At 47.7% G+C, this 22,076-nt stretch overlaps 1 protein-coding gene across 5 annotated transcripts in view; it reads left to right on the top strand.

Moving 5' to 3' along the window:
* The window catches only part of ANO9 (anoctamin 9), a 586,191-nt gene that overhangs the window by 305,786 nt on the left and 258,329 nt on the right, over positions 1-22,076 (top strand). The window lies entirely within an intron of this gene.

Below are 22,076 nucleotides of genomic sequence, written 5' to 3'. Positions count from 1 at the left end.
CTGGCCGGGTACTGTAGTAAGCGTAACCTTACCTTCTGGAATCTGTTGGTTCAGTGGAGTTAGATCAATCATTAGGTTCACCGGGGGGTGGGGGGGTTCTTTTCCCCGGGTCCAATGATTAAGCTGACATATTGCTCGTACCTGTTTGTGGCTAAAGTGGGTCCAACAGGTTGTAAGATGCCTTGACAGAGCAAAGATTCCTGAAAGCTTCTCCTGCCACTCTGATACTGTCAACTTGGCCTGTGAATATGGTTTCTACACTGTGTCAAATATTACCAAAGGTGGTTGGAGCTTTCAATGGAACGAGAGTTCGGCAAATGAGGACAAAAATTGTTTAAAATAAATAAATAAATAAATAAATAAGTTAAAAAAAAAAAAAACATTAAACTCCATTCCACGACACATATGACCTCTTTCAGCTATTCAATCTAACATAAACACTCATAACTGTTGTCCATCCCATCTCACAGACCACATATACTCTTTTCCAAAACACACACCACCCCCTTTACCATTCTGCTTCAACTCACCAACAATACTTTACAGACACATTTTTCTCACAAAGCCACTACCTCATCTCCTGTCACTACTCCACTAAAACACAATATAATACGCACACAAGCACAACAAAATCACACACACACACTTTGTCTATTACACAACAGGCTACTCTACAAAACATCACAGCTTACCAACTCACACTCAACCACCATCTCCACCACCTACACACACAGACCCATCGAAATGCCTTCTAAGCCTGCTGAACAAGGAATACGATGTAGAAACGCTATACTATTGCTATCCTCATACAGCTAATACCACCACTAATGACACACCAGCTACAAGTTAAAATACTGCTCATTCTTCTACAAAACAAATTCACACCATCACCAAAACACAATCTCTAAACTACCCACTTGTAAATGCTTGATCACTCTCTAATTAAATCCATTATTGAGAACGTGAAAAGCACTCCTGCGGCACAAGCAAAGCTTCCTTAAACCTATTTAAATATCAGTTTCTAAGGCATATAAATGAGTCAAATCCACGACCTACTCACTGACACACAACCTAACTTACTCTTCATAACTGAATCATGGTTGGGAGATGACATGGCTCCGTTGATGCATGAAGTCATTCCTCTAGCCTTTTAAACTTTCACATAAAATTGTATAGGCAAAAGAGAAGGTGGACTAGCTGTTATATTTGAGCCAACAATAAATCTCACTAAAGCTGAAGATGTCTCCATACAAGGTTTTGAGGCCCTCTTCAGCAGGTGCAACTCTACATCAGCTTCCTCCTGTAACTTCTTTCTCCTTTACAGACCTGCACCTAGTAATGCAACATTCCCAGACCAATTTCTAGACACATTTTCAAACCTGATAACACTACACTCCAACCTATGCATTCTTGGTAACCTAAACATTTGGTTTGACAACCCCAATATGACCAATCCAAAAACCAACATCACTGGCTTAGACACCCTGAACTTACATCAGATCGTCCACAAACCCACACTCATCGCTGGACACATCCTAGAAGTCCTTTTTGCTAATCCAGAACTAGTTACCTCTCAAAAGATTGCTCCAGTCACATGGTCAGACCACATTCAGACTACCATTTGCTAGCTTTCCAACATAAAACACTACAAATCAAAACACCTAAAACCACCTATCGTGGAACAAACTCAGTTTCAAAAACTTAGAAACCTAACATCCAACACAGTTCTAGACACAATAACTTCCATTAAAAACTAAATGAGTCACTACAGGAAGCATTTCATATCCTAATACCTCTGAGAAGAACAAAACAGGACAAAAGAAATCAGCACCTTGGAGAAATACAGAATAAATGAGATAACACAGCAAATTAGAAACCTGCAACGCAGCTGGTTCAAAACAAACAATAATCAAGAAAAACTTCACCTACAGAATATTAACAGATTATACAAGTCAGAAATCAAAAAACTAAAAAAAAGGTACTATTGAGACAGAATTCAAAATGCTAAATGTGCATAGAAGTTTATAAAATTCTCACTCAATTTCATAAACCTAAATGCATAGAAGGAACTCATCCCAATACCCAAGGATTCACGGACAAACTGGCAAATCATTACACAACCAAAGCAGACATGTTGGACTCCAATTTAAAACGAAGAAAAACCACCAACACCAACCCCTTTCCAAAACCCCCCTCTAATATTAGGCTAACCCAACCTCTGCATTCCTTCAAACAAATATCACAAAGTGAATTTATGGATCTCGTCAAAGCAAGAAAGTCTGCCGACATCCCTTCTGATCTTTGTCCACTCCAAAATTTCAAGAATATTCTTTAAACTACCTCTGCTACCTCACCATTAAGAAGAATCATCAATAATTCCTTAACTACAGGATTCATCCTAGAAGACCTAAAAAACACAAACATGCACCCATTAATTAAAGAAAACTTGCATGGACCCGCCTAAGCCGACAACTAAGGAGCGATTACAAATTAACCTTTCTTGTGCAAACTGATAGAAAGAGCCGCATTTGCCCAGATATCACAATTCATTGAAGATAACTCCATATTTTCTGACTTCCAGGAAGAGGCACCGGATCTGGCCTCATTGTCACCTAGGATGACATTGAGAACACAGTAGACCAGAACAGGGTTGCTGCACTACTTCTCTTCGACTTCTCAGCTGCCTTTGACTCAGTTGACCATGACACTGTAATACAAAGACTCTATGAAGCGGCATAGAAGGGACTCTCGACTGGACCACATCCTACCTTCAGAACAGAATAAATGCCATCCATTCTTTCCCTTTCTCACCCAAACCATATTTCACAAACACAGGGGTCTCTGAAGGCTAACTGGAAAGCCCCAAAGATATTGGAAACTCTCAAATGTTCAGCTGCCACGGATCTGCTGGTCATTGGATGACATGGTGCCATCTCAAATTGAATGCTTCCAAAACAGAAATACTCACATGTGGTGATTGGAAAAATTATGACTCGCTTGCCGCCTGGCCTGACTATCTGGGAACATCTATAGTTTCTAAGAAAGTAAGACCCCTTGGAATTACTGTAGACTCTAAGATATCAATGAATGTCCAAGTAGACAAATTAGCAAGATCAAGCTTCATTGCTATGAAAACTCTGCGACACATATTCCCCTATCTAGAATTCCCATATAAGGTCCAGGCTACTATCTTGCTTGTACTGTCTAAACTTGAGTACGCCAACGGCCCGTACCACGGATCATCTTTATCAACTATGAAAAGGCTATAACGGATTCCGAATTTTGCTGCCAGACTACTCCTACGTGTAAAGCCACAAGCTCACATCTCCCCTTCCTTGAGGTTCCTACATTGGTTACCTGTTGCCAGAAGATCCACATTCAAGCTGCTTTGTTTCACCCACAAAGCAATACATTGAACAGGGCCGCTTTTCATCAGGAGTAAAATCACCAAATACATTCAACAAAGGAACCTCCGCTCCAGATTGGCACCTTGCCTCGAAATCCCAACATACAAGAAAAAACCCATAGGTGGCACATCCTTCTCTGTTCAAGCAGCAAAAGTATGAAACTCATCACCCCCCAAACATAAGATCTACAGATAACTATCTTATCTTCAGAAGACTACACAAGACTTGGCTCTTCCCTACATAACCACCATACTCACACATAAATGTACAGTATATCCCTGTGCATATAAGCATTTAATATGATTACTTGCATGAATCTAAATATGTGTATTCCTTGGTATAATCGTTTATAATAATTAAGGCTCCCGGTTTTCCGTTTAAACTGATTTTTACATATAAATACAGACCGAAAGCTTTTTGGTTTTTGGCTGTATTTATATATAGAAACTGGAAAATACTAACAAAACCAATGCTCCTCCTGCCTCTGTACGCTGTAAAATCCGAGTCAGAGGTGCACAGGGCACCCAAAAGAAATGGGAAATTACTGCCCTGAAACTGCTCCAGAGACGGTGGGAACTGGCAGCGCTGTGTCTGCAGAGACACTCCAGCACCCCTCACAGCAGTAGTTCACACAATCCAATTGTTATAGCAGTGCAAGCAGCCGATGTCCATTAAGAGGTGTGAAAACACCACAGGACATCGGCTGCAGCTCCAGCAACCTTTTGTTTTTTTAGGTCTCACGTGTGGCAACACTGTTGTGCTGCAAACATCCCACGCCACCTTAATCCCACCACGTTCTAGGCCGAGAACATTTTCGGGTAGGGTTGACAGGACATATTTCCTGTTTGAGAGATTTTAGACACATTGAATTGTTTCTGCTGGCATTGTTTTTGTAAATGACGCACATTGCAGGCTTCCTGAAGAGTGTTATAGGAGCCGATTAACAGTGAGAGCCTCAAATGTATCTGGACTGCAAAGGATGTCTGCCGTCTCCCCCACTGAGCTTAGTTTGCATTTCCCAGCTCGCCTCTTTCTTAGGACCGAGGATTCATCATCGTTTTTTTTCCCTTCAAAACACCAGCTTGGTGCATTAAGGGGCATGTAGTTTTGCTGTTAACAGTTTCAGAATAGGCTCCAAACCCCAGCATACAAAGTGTACTTGCTGTTGACTAAAATCCGAGAATAGCCCACTTCTCGGCTACGTTTTAAAATTTTACAAAGTCAGCTACTCCATAAAAAAAATGCTTGTTTCACAAGTATATTAAAACATAAACTCTGCTGTCACTTTTATTCACATCAAGCATTTAAACAACCATTGGAAATATGAATCTTTTTTTTCATTTGCGTAGCTTTACAACACAATAAATAACCGCCTCCCCCCTCCCCCGCGAACTCCCCACCCCCCTTCCCCAGTCATGCGGCTGATTGTATCAGACAAGCATTTATATGTGACCGGAAATTTTATTTTATGAGATTTCAGGGTAGCTGTGGGGTTGGGCTTAGTTTAAATTTGGATGGGCTTTGGGGGGTAGAATTAAGGTAGAGACTCGCAGAGACAAGTGGTTCGGTGGTAGGGGGGGCAGTCTTTGCGAAGCCCACCCACCATCGCTGTATGCTCAGCTGGTGCAAGGAAGTTGTCAGACGCACCGGCCTTAAACTGTGCTGATTCTGCTTAGTGTGGACTGATACCATAGAAATATGCACATTTTATGGCACAGACTTCGTAAGCAGTACCACGCGAGAGGCGTGCTGCTTTCAAAATGCACAAACAAAGGATTCTTGTGCCACTGTGCAAGAGACCACCGTGTCATATAAAATACTCAATAAAAATAAAACAATACACTATTTTGATGTCACTTCGAAGAGGCTCGTTATATTTCTTTCTCATTCTCATCATTTCAGAGCTGATGCATTTCTAAAATGATATGCAACGAAGCCATAGTTGTTGCTAAGTTATTTTATGCAACTAACTACCATTGAAAAGCCGATAGTCCTGGCTGTTACTTGTTGTATTATGTAACTGGATGCGATGACAGAAGCAGTAAAACACCAGGCGGAGGGCACACTATGCGAAGCACAGATTTTTAGTTTAGTTTTGCTCACCACTTTCAAAAGTCACCTACCGCCACTGCATGTGGGGGATTGAGGGCACAACTGGAATTGGGAGTATTTTGGCACAAATCGGAGTGGGCCGGTGAGAAGGGTGGGTTGCTTAGTGAAAGGCAGGACGTTTTTTGAAAGAGGTGGCAGTCGTGAAGTCGATGTGATCTAAACTGTAGCTAGGGAGGGGCACTGCTTTTAAACATAAGAAAGAAGTATCACATGTAAACGGAGGCATGGGGACATAAGCGAAGTGTCATGGCACATAGGAACTAGAGGCAGGGAAGAGCGAAGTTAGGTCATCGCCGTTTGACGCAAAGATTGGGAGTTATAGCTGCAAGGGGGGATGTGCCAAGGGAGAAAAATCCACAGGGGGTTACATATGCCGTAGGCAAGAGATTCTTAGGAATTGCGATGTGCACTGGGAGCAATTTGCAAAATATGTCTTGGGAAATATGCACGGTTGTGCTAAATAGTTGTAGATAGTTGTGCAAATTGAATATGACACAAGAGCGAGCGCTGAAAGTACTGATAGGATTGGGGGAGGGTCGTTCAGAGACAGCAATTTGCTCCTTGAGGGAGGATGGAGGGGCTGGTATGGAAGAAAGATGCAGGCGGTGTTGTGCTCAGTGGAGTAGAGAGAGACATGCTTGCTGGTATGTGGGCAGAGATAGAGAACTGCAAGTATGAGGTGACTTGGTAGAGACATCTGCTGGCTAGAATGCCCCCAGAGGCTGGGTTTGTTGCAAGCAATGGGAGAGAGAGGTGCAGTGTGTGAAGTGCAATGGGAGAGAAAGATTCAGGGAGTGTTGTTCCAAAAGACAGAGAGAGGCCCAGAAGAGATGTGGACGCATCCATGAGATACAATTCTGCAAGCTTGATGTGCTATAACAAGCTATGACAACCTAGTGCAAGTGTGCATGCCAACTTAAATATATGTGGAAAAATACTAGCTTTAGCGTTTTTTTTCTTGTGTTAAAAATAAATATGGATAAATACAGATAAAAGGACGAACAAATAAATATGGATAAATACAGACAGAAATGTGAAAAAAATAAATACCATAAAACCGGGAGCCCTAATAATAATTATGTTTATAAATGTATAGATATTCTTTAGGCTGCTTAACAAATGTACAAATCACTTACGGTTATATTATTCTGGCTTAACATGTATAATAGGTAATTGCAACATTTTCGTATAAGTTATTTGATTAGATGCTTACGGTTCTCTGTTTATTTATCTATCACAATATGTAAATTTTATCATAGAAATATAAATAAGCGCACAAATAAATTTGCTCAAAGTACATCCACACTTAAAAGTTTAAGTTTATTAAATACAACTTAAATCTTGATATATTACCTTCCTTATACATGCATACATGCCATGTACTTATGTATCTATATATTTATTACTTTACTCATACTGTAAAAAAACATTTAAAAAACACATTTGAGTCCCTCCAATGCACTACCCTGTATTTCCCCAAACCTCTTTTAATATATCCTCTACCTCTACTCTGTGACTCATTCCAAACCTTATTCTACACTGTGATCTCCAAAAAAAACCTTTCTAGACTCTCATGTTACTACTATTATCTCCCTAATTTCTAGAGAATCTTTCCCCCTTCATCTCTCATTTACTCATCCCAAACCTCCTCCTACTACTATAATCTCCAAATAAACTATTTCTATACTCTTCCCTCCTCTGTCCCTCCATTATCCTTTTCAATCCAACTAACAGATGCACATGTCCACCATTCAAATGAATTCCTATTCTCCTATACCAATTCCCCACTAATCCTTTCTGGGTTCTGGAGTAGTGTGCTGCTTGCCGCAAGTGCTTTAACGCCTCGTCAGGAGTAGTAAGCACTATATAAATATAATTATAATTACGTTTTTTTCGTACTCATTTATTCTCAGTAGTTGAGGATAACTTATTTTTATCATAGCGCAAAACGTAGTATTTTTCGTTTTCTAAGTGCTAAAAAATAACTTGATTTTCTTTTTCCAAATTTGACAGTGCTCAGTTTGCTGGTATTTAAAAGGTGTGTAAAGCTGAGTTGACATTATTTGCCTTGCCCTCCGAGACTCTTTGTGCTATAGTGGCATATCCATCAGGACAGGAGACATGCATATTTCCACCTTCACGTTTAAAACCTAGCACTTTTAATAAATGCCTCACACTGCATTGATATAATCTGATGGACTAGTCAGAAACTCTTCCAAATTGTAAAGAAATGTAGTTGTTTGAATTTTTATGGGATTTAATCATATTTTTATATGATGTTTACTGCATGATTTACATGACAAATGTTTTTAGGACTCGGCTCGGCGTAGAATGCAGTGGCGTAGATTAGAGTGTTGCATATTAGATTGCAGAGCTGCAGAGTAAAGTGACACAGAGTGCAGTGGCGTAGAGTGGGTCAGAGTAGATTTTAGTGCTGTAGAATTGAGTGCTGCAGAGTGCAGTGGCATAGAATTGAGTGATGCAGGGTAGAGTGGCACGAATTGCAGTGCCGCAGAGTGCATTGGCATAGAATGTCATAGTGCAGACTGAAGTAGCGTAGAGGTCTTTGTGCATCTTTATTTCTAATGCCCTTGGAGACAACCAACGCGTTTCGCCCAAAGATGGTCTTCTTCAGGGTAGGTGCTCAACCAATAAATGTCTTGCCAGAGTAAATTGTAGAACATTTTCAATGCGGTATTTCCGTTTGTGAGCGCGAGGTAGAGGCCTCAAGCCTAAGAGACTGTCTGTGTGTCCAAGTCGGTCGTGTGCAGTTTTAATCCAAGTGTAGGAAGGGGGAGGCTCTAGTTGGCGCAGTGTAGCACTAGCGACAAGCAGGGACTCTCTCTTCCTCGTTAGGGCTGAGGGTTACCTTCCAGACAACCTCTGCTTACCCTCTAGGTAGTGTGGCTTAAGCAGTCTTAGGCTAATCTTTGGGGCACATAGGGTTAAACATTTGCAATATTACACCATCACAACCAACCCACCACACAATGACACCAAACTGTATTTGTAAAAATATATATCTTTATATAGATTTCAAGCAGGCTTGTAAATACAGTTGTCAAACTTTCAATAGCGGTTCCAGGTTACTTAAGTTCAGGTTGCCACAGTTCTTTCTGAGCAATAAGCAATCTTTTGGGCCTTCTGCCCAGGTTCAGCAAGGTTCAGTGTCTCGTAGCGCCTCAATGCGCTTTCCGCGGGGGCTCCAAGGACCGGGAGCCGTGCGAGCCTCGGTTTCAGAGGCGGCTCGCGTTGGGAGCAGATAGCGCGGTGCGAGCTCGAGTTGCAGGACGCTCGCACCGTGAGGATACAACACAGTACCTTTCCAATTCTTGTGGAGCGGGCGGCTTCCAGGGGAGCTGTCCCACGTCGCGTTGCTTTTCCGGGGTCGCTGTTCGCTGCGGCTCTCAGCCGGGCAGGTCACGGGTCATCCGGGGCGGCGGTGTTCAGTGGCGGCAGGGTCCTCCCTTCGTCGTTCGCTCCGACCCTGGAGGCGGCGGCTGTGTGGTGGCGGCAAGTGGCAGTACGGTCCCCAAGTGCAGGACGTACCCAGCCAAAGTGCCGGTTGCAGCTGTGCGTTCACAGCTGAGCTGTCGGGCAGACTACCGACCAGAGGGGGGTTATCACAGGGCGGCTGTCCGTCTTCGCAGGTGGATTGACGGCTCGAAGCGTAGTCAATTCGGGGGCTTGGACCGGACGGGTCCTCCTTCACTTTGCTCTCGGGCTCCCGGTGCAGGTGCGGTCACGGTGTTCGGGCCAGCGGCGGCTGGACCTCACGTTGCTCTCGCTGTTGCTTTGGGCCCCGGTCACGGTGCTTGGGGGGATGTCGATGCCTTGGGTTACGGGGAGCGTGGCAGGCTTGCCCAGCGCTCCCAGACCCCTCTGTCAGTACTGCAGCGATACGCAGCACCCACAGTCGCGTTCTTCAGGATGTAGCGCCCACTGGTCCTGGGGTGCTGGTCAGGGGGCAAGTTCAGCAGCAAGCCCTTGGAGATCTTTTAGCAGAGTTTGGCACAAAGTTTCATAAAGCAAAAGTCTTCTTGTAGTCTTTCCTTTTCCTCTCCTTCTGCAGCAAGGCACCAGACACAGGCAAGAGACAGCACTCTTCCTTGTCCTTCCCGGTCCTTCTCGTCGGGTAGAGTTCCTTCTGTAGCCCAAACAGGATCTAATTTACAAGGAGCAAGGCTCCTTCTTTTATACTGCATTTCTTTTGTTCTTACAGGCCAGGGGGGCCTTTGCATAGCCACTTTCAGTCCTTGAGTACCTTGTTGGGTGCAATCCGGCTTCTGCTTTCAGTGTGAGGGGCAGGCACATCAGACGCTCCACAGGAGGTGGAGCCAGCATTGTGTGGACAGGGGCAGCCAGAAGTACCTTGTTGATGGGGCTTCGCCCTTCCTGGGCCAGGTGTCGGCTGAGTCATCAGTCGCTCCCCAGGAGGGTGGAGCCAGCATTGTGGTGGCAGAGCACAGCTAGATTCAGAGTCAAGAGCCACTCCTACCTCCCACTAAGGTGTAATCTGCGCATTCACCACCTGTCATCCCCCAGCCCTGTCACTCACACATCCCAGACAGTTAGATACACATACCAGCAGAGGCGGGCTGAAATGGTTAGGCAAGCAAATGCTAACTTTCTAAAAGTAGCATTTGCGAACACAGGATATTAAAATAAACTTTACTAAAAGAAATATTTTATTATTCTGAGTTCAGGCATACTAAACACGACTCTCTTCCATGCTCCCTGAGCCCGCTGGGATTATAGAGTGTAATAATTCCAGCAGCCCATTCTGGCCTAAAGGAAGCAGGTAGCCTTACAATAGTGAAATACGAATTTAGTTGTAAGTCACTACTAGGACATGCCACACACATCAGGGCTTGTCCTACCTTACACTTACAATGCACCCTGCCCTCAGTCCTACCATAGGGGTGACTAATATGAAGTTAAGGGAAGGTTTGGGGGCTGGCAAGTGGGTGCACTTGCCCAGCCAGCGTGACAGTACGAGACTGCACGCGAGGTCTGCAATGGCGGACCCCAGACACATCTTAAGGCTGCTTCTGTGGGTGGCGCAACCAGCGCTGCAGGCCCACTAGCAGTATTGGCCTCTACAAGCCCTGGCACTCCTGGTGCGCTTTACTAGGGACTAACAGTAAATCCAATGCACCAATCATGGACATCAATCACATGTACAATTTACAGTACGGAGCACTTGCACTGCGGCACGGGTCGGCCGTGGCGCAGTGCCCTGAGTATCGGAAAACCAGCAAAACATCGGAGGCACATCAGCAAAAAGTGGAAGGGAAACTCACGCCAAGGTGCCAGGTCTAACATGTGTCCCCTCCAGCTGAAATGTGGGGGGAACTACCCTTCCCCAGGGAGTTCCACATCACTAAGGCGGAAAAATCTGGACAGACCGTCAGCATTGGCGTGATCTGTGCCAGGGCGGTGTTCCACCGTAAAGTCCATACTCTGTAGAGAAATGGACCACCTCAACAGTTTCGGGTTCTCACCCCTCATCTGCATCAACCATCTGAGGGGCCTGTGGTCCGTCTGAACTCGGAAGTGAGACCCAAACAAGTAGGGTCTTAGCTTCTTCAGCGCCCAGACCACAGCAAATGCTTCACGCTCTTTTGCACTCCACCTACTTTCCCGTGGAAGTAACCTCCTACTGATGAAGGCTACGGGTTGGTCAAAGCCCTCCTCAGTCATCTGTGAAAGAACAGCCCCTACACTATGCTCTGAAGCGTCTGTTTGCACTACGAATTCCTTGGAGAAATCAGGAGCCAGGAGCACGGGCGCCGTGCACATGGCAGTCTTCAGGGTGTCAAAAGCCTTCTGACAGGTGTCAGTCCAAATCACATTCCTGGGCTGCTTCTTCGAAGTCAGCTCTGTCAAGGGGGTCACAATCGTGCCATAGCCCTTGACAAACCTCCTGTAATACCCAGTGAGCCCCAGGAAGGCTCTCACTGCAGTCTGGGTCTTGGGGGGTTCCCAAGCCAGGATGGTCTCGATTTTGGGTTGCAAGGGTGCCACCTTGCCACTCCCCACCTGGTGTCCCAAGTACACCACTGAACCCTGCCCAATCTGGCACTTGCTTGCCTTGATTGTGAGGCCTGCTCTGCGCAAGGCCATCAACACTTCCCAGAGGTGTCGCAGGTGTTCTGGCCAGGTGCCACTGAACACCGCGATGTCATCCAGGTAGGCGGCACTGAACTCATCCAGCCCAGCCAACACCTGGTTGACCAATCTCTGAAAGGTGGCAGGGGCATTCTTCATTCCAAATGGCATAACCCGGAACTGGAAATGCCCATCTGGTGTAGAGAATGCTGACTTCTCCTTTGCCCCATCGGTCAAGGCGATCTGCCAGTACCCAGACGTTAAATCAAACGTGCTGAGGAACTTGGCAGCCCCTAGCCGATCAATGAGCTCATCAGCTCTGGGGATGGGGTGCGCGTCAGTCTTGGTGACTGAATTGAGTCCTCTGTAGTCCACACAGAACCGGAGTTCAGGTGTGGCTCCCGGCGCAGCAGCCTTTGGGACCAAGACCACGGGGCTGGACCAAGGACTGCTGGAAGACTCAACCACCCCAAGGGCAAGCATCTTGGAGACCTCCTCCTTGATGCAGGCCCTTACCCTGTCAGTCACTCTGTAAGCCTTATGCTTCACAGGTAAGCTGTCTCCTGTGTCCACATCATGGACGCACCAATCTGTGACACTCGGAACCAGGGAGAACAGATCTGGAAACTGCCCCAGCAACTGGCGGCAGTCTTCCTGTTGTTCGGGGGTCAGGGTGGGTGAGAGGTTAACTCCATCCACTGACCCGTCTTTCTCACAGGCCACTAAGAGGTCAGGAAGAGGCTCCGACTCCTCCTCCATTCCCTCATCAGTTGCCAACAACATGCCCACTTCGGACCTTCGTAAGTGGGGCTTGAGGCGGTTGACATGTAGGACCCTCAAAGGGTTCCTGGGCGTCTTCATGTCCACCAAGTATGTCACTGGGCTCTTGCGCTCCACAACCTCAAATGGACCTGTCCACTTATCCTGAAGGGCACAGGGTTCCACTGGGGCCAGGACATACACCTCTTGTCCAGGCTGAAGCTCGACCAGAGTGGCATTCTGGTCGTACCACCGCTTCATCTCCTCCTGGCTGGCTTCCAGATTTGCCTCGGCAAGTTGTCTGAAGCGCCTGGTTTGGTTTCTGAAGGCCAGCATGTAGCTATATACATTCTGGGGAGGTTTACTGGGAGATTGCTCCCAGCCTTCCTTTACCAAACTCAGTGGTCCTCTCACGGGGTGACCGTACAGCAGTTCAAAGGGGCTGAACCCTAGGGACTTCTGTGGTACCTCGCGATATGCAAAGAGCAGGCATGGTAAGAGGACGTCCCACTTACGCCTCATTGGACCTTCCAGGCCCATGATCATGCCTTTCAGGGTTCGGTTGAACCTCTCAACCAACCCGTTTCCTTGGGGATGGTAAGGCGTGGTGAACTTGTAGGTTACACCACACTCTTGCCAAAGGGACTTCATATACTTGGATATGAAGTTGGTCCCCCTGTCGCTCACCACCTCTAGAGGGAATCCTACTCGTGAGAAAATTCCCATCAGTGCACGTCCCACCACGGGGGCCGTCACTGTCCTCAGAGGGATGGCTTCAGGGTACCGGGTGGCATGATCCACCAAGACCAGGATGAGCCTGTTGCCCATGGCTTTCTTGGGGTCCAGAGGCCCAACAATGTCAATACCCACTCGTTGGAATGGCGTACCGACCACAGGGAAGGGTTGGAGGGGAGCCTTGTTCTTCCCTCCGCTCTTCCCACTTGCCTGGCAAGTCGGACAGGTCCTACAATGAGCGTCTGAGCTCTTGTGCATTTGGGGCCAGTAAAAGTGGGTGACAAGCCTGTCATAGGTCTTGTCCATCCCCAAATGTCCTGCTAAAGGCACATCGTGAGCCAGCCCCAGTAGGAAGGCTCTGAACTTCTGGGGTACCACCAGCACACGGGCTGACCCAGGTTCAGCAGCCTTAGGCTCTGAATACAGGAGGTCGTTCTCCCAGTACACATAATGGGTTTTGGCCTGAACACCATTGGCCTGGTCTGCAGCCTGCTGCCGCATACCCACGAGAGAAGGGCATTCTTTCTGCTCCCTGCAGAATTCCTCCCTGGAGGGTCCTCCTTCTTGCTGCCAATGGGTCAGCTCAGGCAGGTCCCCCAGTTCAGCAATCTGTTCCCCTGTAGGCTCCAGGGCATCCCCCTCAAGGTCTGCTTCCTCCTGGACCGTGGGAACTTCAGGGACCGGTTTCCCGCGCCCCCTGCGCCTTCTCCCTAAAGCCGGTTCCTGGGCCTCTCCTTCAGGCCCCAGGACCTCTTGATCACCCCTACTGGCTGCCATTGACCGGGTGGTCACGCACGCCCAGTCAGGCAGACCCACCATCCGCAGGTGAGTCGTCTTCTCCACCTTTTCCCAAGGGGAGTGCTCCAAGTCATTCCCTACCAAACAGTCAACAGGCATGGTTTTCCTCACACAGACCTGCAGAGTACCAGAGACCCCCCCCACTTGAAGGGAACTTGAGCCATCGGACACTGACTCTCTGAATTATCAGCATTGATAACCCTACAGTAGGCATGGGGTACAACCTGCTCTTGAGACACCAGGTGCTGCCTCACTGCAGTCACACTGGCTCCTGTATCTCTAAGAGCCTCAGCTTCCTTACCATTGATGATCACCACCTGCCCATATTTCTTAGTGTTAGAGGGCAGGTAGTTTGTAGGGACCATCTCACTGTCTCCTAGTGAGACTAGGGTCATGTGAACGGGATCTCCACCCCCCGGGACCATCACTTCTTCTCCTAAGTGAACACTAGTCACTTGACGGGGCGGAGCACCAGTGGGTGCTGGTTTTGCAAACAGGCGACACTTGGGGTCACTGGATATGTGCCCCGGCTCACCACATTTGAAACAATTGAAGGGCCCCTTTGGAACAGGTCTACCTGTTGGGGCCCCGTTCTGCTTTGGGGGTGGGGGAGGCTGAGAACCTTTCTGCTGGACCCCTTGGGGATTACTTTGGGGGCCTTTTTGGAACCCTTTCTGTTTTCCCTTGTCCCCCCCACTCTTCTGCCGGGGACCCTGCCCACCTTTGGCGGAGTCTCCCACTGGACCCTTGTGGACCCTGGTGCTGAGCCAGCGGTCCGCCTCCTCAGCAAGCTTCCTCGGGTTGGACAGCTTGCTATCGATCAGGTGTTGGCGTAACTCAGGAAAACAGTGATCAGACAAGTGCTCCCATGCAATTAAATCAAAGAGACCTTGAAAATCATTCACTTTGCTACCCTTCACCCAACCATCCAGTGCTCTGCAAAAATAAGTCACATACTCCACATACGTATTCCCAGGCCGCTTAGTACATCCCCTAAACTTCTGTCTATACATTTCAGGGGTAAGCCCGTACCTGTTCATTAAAGCTTCTTTCATGTGGGAATAGGATCTCTGGTTTTCAACTGGCAAATCTAGCAGGGTATCTCGCCCTTCGCTAAGGAACCTTCCCCACAACCCCGCTCCCCAATCCTTGTCAGGGACCCGGTGGGAGGACATGGCTACCTCGTATGCCCTAAACCACTGTCCTATGTCATCCCCCTTAAAGAACTCTTTAACTACATCTTTGGGGATGTGCACTCTTGACTCTACCTGCACCGGCGTTGTGCTGCCACCAGAGGGAGGATGATACAAGTTTCTCTCCTTTAGACTCATCTCCCTCATTTTCAATTCGTAATCCATTTGGTGCTTTCGCTCTTCCAGCGCCATTCTTTTGGTTTCAAGCTCCAGTTGGATTTTTAATTCTGCCAGCTTTCTTTCATGATCCCTTGTTTCTTTCCTGTCTGCCAGCTCCTCTGGCGACAGGCCTTTACCAAAGCTGTGCACGCTGTCTTGCCTTTCGAGATCCACCAGATCCACAGGTGCCCTCTGCTCCTCAGTGGCATCCTGATCCTCAAGGGCATCTTGATCCTCCGGGGGCTTTCTGGACTCTATCCAGGCTTTCAGGGCCTTGTAGAGCTCTGGCTTGTTCTTGCAACCGGCGTGCGGAACCTTGAGTTTTTTGCAAAAAAACTTCAGCTCACTCTTTGAGTATTTGTCCAGCTTCGCTGCATCCCATTCCACCTCCAACATCTCAGAGGTCGTGGACTCCGCTCCATCCAGGCTCTTCGTGCCCGGCATGGTTTCTTCGCTAGGGAAAATTACAACAAAACCTGTGGCCAAGTAACTGGACTGAAATCACTGTGCAATGGTCAGAAGTTAAGGTATGGACACTGCAAATGTAAATTCGAAAAATCCTCACCGCTGCGTCCAATGTAGGAAGGGGGAGGCTCTAGTTGGCGCAGTGTAGCACTAGCGACAAGCAGGGACTCTCTCTTCCTCGTCAGGGCTGAGGGTTACCTTCCAGACAACCTCTGCTTACCCTCTAGGTAGTGTGGCTTAAGCAGTCTTAGGCTAATCTTTGGGGCACATAGGGTTAAACATTTGCAATATTACACCATCACAACCAACCCACCACACAATGACACCAAACTGTATTTGTAAAAATATATATCTTTATATAGATTTCAAGCAGGCTTGTAAATACAGTTGTCAAACTTTCAATAGCGGTTCCAGGTTACTTAAGTTCAGGTTGCCACAGTTCTTTCTGAGCAATAAGCAATCTTTTGGGCCTTCTGCCCAGGTTCAGCAAGGTTCAGTGTCTCGTAGCGCCTCAATGCGCTTTCCGCTGGGGCTCCGAGGACCGGGAGCCGTGCGAGCCTCGGTTTCAGAGGCGGCTCGCGTTGGGAGCAGATAGCGCGGTGCGAGCTCGAGTTGCAGGACGCTCGCACCGTGAGGATACAACACAGTACCTTTCCAATTCTTGTGGAGCGGGCGGCTTCCAGGGGAGCTGTCCCACGTCGCGTTGCTTTTCCGGGGTCGCTGTTCGCTGCGGCTCTCAGCCGGGCAGGTCACGGGTCATCCGGGGCGGCGGTGTTCAGTGGCGGCAGGGTCCTCCCTTCGTCGTTCGCTCCGACCCTGGAGGCGGCGGCTGTGTGGTGGCGGCAAGTGGCAGTACGGTCCCCAAGTGCAGGACGTACCCAGCCAAAGTGCCGGTTGCAGCTTTGCGTTCACAGCTGAGCTGTCGGGCAGACTACCGACCAGAGGGGGGTTATCACAGGGCGGCTGTCCGTCTTGGCAGGTGGATTGACGGCTCGAAGCGTAGTCAATTCGGGGGCTTGGACCGGACGGGTCCTCCTTCACTTTGCTCTCGGGCTCCCGGTGCAGGTGCGGTCACGGTGTTCGGGCCAGCGGCGGCTGGACCTCACGTTGCTCTCGCTGTTGCTTTGGGCCCCGGTCACGGTGCTTGGGGGGATGTCGATGCCTTGGGTTACGGGGAGCGTGGCAGGCTTGCCCAGCGCTCCCAGACCCCTCTGTCAGTACTGCAGCGATACGCAGCACCCACAGTCGCGTTCTTCAGGATGTAGCGCCCACTGGTCCTGGGGCGCTGGTCAGGGGGCAAGTTCAGCAGCAAGCCCTTGGAGATCTTTTAGCAGAGTTTGGCACAAAGTTTCATAAAGCAAAAGTCTTCTTGTAGTCTTTCCTTTTCCTCTCCTTCTGCAGCAAGGCACCAGACACAGGCAAGAGACAGCACTCTTCCTTGTCCTTCCCGGTCCTTCTCGTCGGGTAGAGTTCCTTCTGTAGCCCAAACAGGATCTAATTTACAAGGAGCAAGGCTCCTTCTTTTATACTGCATTTCTTTTGTTCTTACAGGCCAGGGGGGCCTTTGCATAGCCACTTTCCGTCCTTGAGTACCTTGTTGGGTGCAATCCGGCTTCTGCTTTCAGTGTGAGGGGCAGGCACATCAGATGCTCCACAGGAGGTGGAGCCAGCATTGTGTGGACAGGGGCAGCCAGAATTACCTTGTTGATGGGGCTTCGCCCTTCCTGGGCCAGGTGTCGGCTGAGTCATCAGTCGCTCCCCAGGAGGGTGGAGCCAGCATTGTGGTGGCAGAGCACAGCTAGATTCAGAGTCAAGAGCCACTCCTACCTCCCACTAAGGTGTAATCTGCGCATTCACCACCTGTCATCCCCCAGCCCTGTCACTCACACATCCCAGACAGTCAGATACACATACCAGCAGAGGCGGGCTGAAATGGTTAGGCAAGCAAATGCTAACTTTCTAAAAGTAGCATTTGCGAACACAGGATATTAAAATAAACTTTACTAAAAGAAATATTTTATTATTCTGAGTTCAGGCATACTAAACACGACTCTCTACCATGCTCCCTGAGCCCGCTGGGATTATAGAGTGTAATAATTCCAGCAGCCCATTCTGGCCTAAAGGAAGCAGGTAGCCTTACAATAGTGAAATACGAATTTAGTTGTAAGTCACTACTAGGACATGCCACACACATCAGGGCTTGTCCTACCTTACACTTACAATGCACCCTGCCCTCAGGCCTACCATAGGGGTGACTAATATGAAGTTACGGGAAGGTTTGGTGGCTGGCAAGTGGGTGCACTTGCCCAGCCAGCGTGACAGTACGAGACTGCACGCGGGGTCTGCAATGGCGGACCCCAGACACATCTTAAGGCTGCTTCTGTGGGTGGCGCAACCAGCGCTGCAGGCCCACTAGCAGTATTGGCCTCTACAAGCCCTGGCACTCCTGGTGCGCTTTACTAGGGACTAACAGTAAATCCAATGCACCAATCATGGACATCAATCACATGTACAATTTACAGTAGGGAGCACTTGCACTGCGGCACGGGTCGGCCGTGGCGCAGTACCCTGAGTATCGGAAAACCAGCAAAACATCGGAGGCACATCAGCAAAAAGTGGAAGGGAAACTCACGCCAAGGTGCCAGGTCTAACACCAAGTCAGAAAAATTGTTATTCAGCCCGTAGCGCTTCAGTATAAGTGAAGGTTTCTAGATCCAAGTGTTAGGAGATTCAAGCCCTGTCCGGGTAGCGTCCAGTGCTCAGCGCGATGAGAGACAAACTGCAGTCTCTTAGGCTTGAGGGCTCTACCTCGCGCTCACAAACGGACATACCACATTGAACATTTTTTACAATTTACCCAGACAAGACATTTATTGATTCGTCACTTGCCCTGAAGAAACCCATGTTTGGGCGAAATACGTTGACTGTCTCCAAGCTCATTTGAAATAAAGACTCACAAAGACCTCAACTAACAACTACCAATTGTCTTTCTACAGTGTGCATAATACATTGCTTTACTTGTTACTAATTGACATTGCCTCTCATCCACCTTCTATGCATGTTTTGATTTGTGACCAAGGGGCGGCTGATCACTTGAGGTGGGCAATATCGTTACTCAACTTGACTAATCTAGGTAGTGCAGTCTCTTATAACCAGGCTGCTTTCATGTTTGCTGTATAAAGTGTTGTAGATTTCAGTGGCGTAGAGTGCAGTGTTGCAGAGTAGAATGTCATAGAGTACAGTGGTGTTGAGTCCATTGGTGTTAAGTGCATTGAAGCAGAGTTCAGTGGTGTAGAGTGGTGTTGAGTAGAGTGGTGTAGAGTGCAGTGGTGTTGATTACAGTGGCGCAGAGTAGAGTGAGTGGTGTTGATTACAGTGGTGCAGAGTAGAGTGCAGTGGCATAGAGTGCAGTGTCATGTGGTAGTGTGGAGCAGAGTAAAGTGACGTGGCGTAGAGTGGTGCATACTAGAGTAAGGTGGTGCAAAGTGAAGTCATGCAGAGTAGAGTGGCATAGAGTGAAGTGGCATTGAGTGCAGTGGTGTAGAGTAGAGTGGCATAGAGTGGAGTGGCAAAGAGTGCAGTGGCATAGAGTGTAGTTATGCAGAATGCAGTGGTATAGAGTTTAGTGATGCAGAGTAGAGTACAGTAGTGTGGAATAAAGTGCCGCCATAGAGTTTAGTGGCGGAGAGTGCAGTGTTGCAGAGTAGAGTGTCGTAGAGTGCAGTGGTGTAGCTTGGCGTAGAGTGGTATAAAGAGCAGTGGCATAGAGTACAATGGTGCAGAGTAGAGTGCAGTTGTGTAGAGCGCATTAGCGTACATGCAGTGTCATAGAGTGAAGTGGCGTAGAGTGGTGTGGTGCAGGGCTGAGTGGCATAGAGTGTAATGGCCTAAACGTGGTGTAGGGTGCAGGGGCAAAGAGCACAGTGATGCATAGTAGATAAGAGTGGCATACAGGGGATTGGCATAAAGTGCAGGGACGTAGATTTGAGTGTTACAAAGTAAAGTGCATTGGCGTAGAGTGTATTGTCATAGACTGCAGTGGTGTAGAGTGTAGTGTTGAAGACTAGATTGGAGTGGCCTAGATTGGAGTGGTGTGGAGTGCAGTGGCAAAGAGTGCTGTGCTGTAGATTGGCGTAGAATGCATTGGCTTAGGGTAGAGTGGTACAGGGTAGAGTAGAGAGGCGTAGAGTGCAGTGACGTAGAGTGGAGTGGTGCAGAGTGGAGTAGGGTGCACTGGCGTGGAGTGGTGTATATTGGAGTGGTGCAGAGTACAGTGCAGTGGCTTGGAGTGGTGCAGAGTAGGGTGTAGTAGCTTAGAGTGGAGTGTACATGGTGTGGTAACCCATTTTCAATTAAAAAGAAATTTACATTTGCACAGACATACAGTTTTACTAGTAAAACTATACAGTGCACAAACGATAATGTGTGGGAAATGGCACCACCTAGTTTAATGATTTGTTTTGATCATATTAAAGTATTGGTTTCCAACTCATTTCAGAATTAACAGAAAGTGGGATTAATTTGTGTTCCTAATTCTGATACATCCTGAAATACTTGCATCGTTCATTTAAATGTGTGCTAGAAAAAAACAACTTTCCTATGCCCAGTATCCATCAAGATTGTCACATAAATCCTCACAATTTGAAGTCAGAGAAAGAAAAGTAAACACCAGGCTCCCACAGTAGGCAGAGCCTGACATTTGGCCTCAGTATTTGAATGCACAGCAAGTATGACAAGATAAGAACGAGATAAGAACGAGATTTACATGCCTGTTTACAGAAAGGAGCATGTGTGGAAGAATACTAGGGTAGTTGGTGTGGAATGGCTTTGCTCCTTGGGAAGGACAAATTCAGCCTGGGCAGCCGTAAATGAATAAAGCCAGCAGACAGAAAGCAAGCAAATGTCAGTTACAAACCACAAAGTCAATGGTAAGCAACAGGTAGAATGCATTCCTAGGGAAGCTTTCGGAATTTCCCCAAGATATCCTTTGGCTAACCAAGCTGCGCTGTCTGGTAGGCTTTGACCTAAAAAGTACCATGAATATATCAACCCCAACAGGGAACACCACAAGATCTCTGTTCGCTCTCAGAAATGGGGAGTGAAGGCGTGTGAGAGAGAGAGAAAGGCTACAAGCCTTGCGGCTTGCATACATCTACCCAAGCCTTCGCTCTGGTATGGAGTGTTAATAGGGGTATGCGCCTGCGGCAACATGTTGCCAACTGGAGTTCAGGGAGGTGAGGATGGCTAGTCTGAGGGAAGAAAGCAGGCTGAGTATAGTGAGGGATGGGAAGAGAGGTGGTCTCATTGGAATTACACTGTGGGGTTGAACTTGTTCTAATGGCCTTGGAGATGTCCAGCTTGGGGGCGGGGACGGCCTGTCTAGAATAACCTGGGGATCCGCTGAGGCACTGCCCTGCCCCAAATAGCTCCCCTGGAGCATTGCTCTGTGCGTACTGGCCGAGCTTCTATGGACGTTTATATGAGTATTAGTGTAGCCAGTATTAGATCCCGACCCTCTGCTTGATAATGATTTCCGCCCTGATTGGAATCATTAAAAAATTACACTGTATGTACCAGAATGCAAACGTGTTGTAAGAAAAAACAAGCAGTGCAACTGCAAAGCATGCTCCCGTCTTTAGACATCTTATGAGCTCTGGTAGTTCAGTGCATGTGCACGCACACAGACGTCATAGAGTGCAGGAAGGTGTCAGCTAACTTCACCATCTTCTTGCATCTGATGATGAGCACATAATCTGGCCTGCAAGCTACATGTTTTTCAGAAATAAATCTATTGGTCGACATCAGTGATGTTTCCTAAGAAAGCGAAGCCAAAGGGTCACTCGCAGTATGGTGCCCATGTCTATGAACCTAGGGTCTGGAGACTAACACTACTCCATTATCAGATACACTGAGCATGTGATGCAGATAGTTACCAAATAGATTATTTTACAATGTAAGAGTGTGTCAGTTGGCACCACACCAGGGACATCTGTGATACTGCAGAATTATGAGTGGTTTGCGAGAAGTAATAGCCGCCATTTTAATGCCCATGGCAGCTTCAAAAGAAAACAAGCACCCCGGAAACTGCAACCTTCATCTGGAAATCCCAGATATGTCAAAGAGAGAGGACTCCTGTGCAGTTTTTGAAAACTAGAGCCTTTGCAAAAAAGCTAAAGTCTAGAAAACACATACGATTTTGTGTGTGAAAAACAAAAAACTGCCAACACCACACCGAGAAGACAGAGCATGTGTGAGCATGTATGTGCTCGAGCATATGTGTGGTCATATGTTTAGGAGAGACACTCAGGGGCCAATATCTACCATACATCAACAGTTT

The sequence above is a fragment of the Lissotriton vulgaris genome, chromosome 2_1, assembly GCF_964263255.1.
Source record: "Lissotriton vulgaris chromosome 2_1, aLisVul1.2, whole genome shotgun sequence".
In the NCBI taxonomy this organism is placed as follows: Eukaryota; Metazoa; Chordata; class Amphibia; order Caudata; family Salamandridae; genus Lissotriton; species Lissotriton vulgaris.
This window is presented reverse-complemented; position numbering and strand designations above follow the sequence as displayed.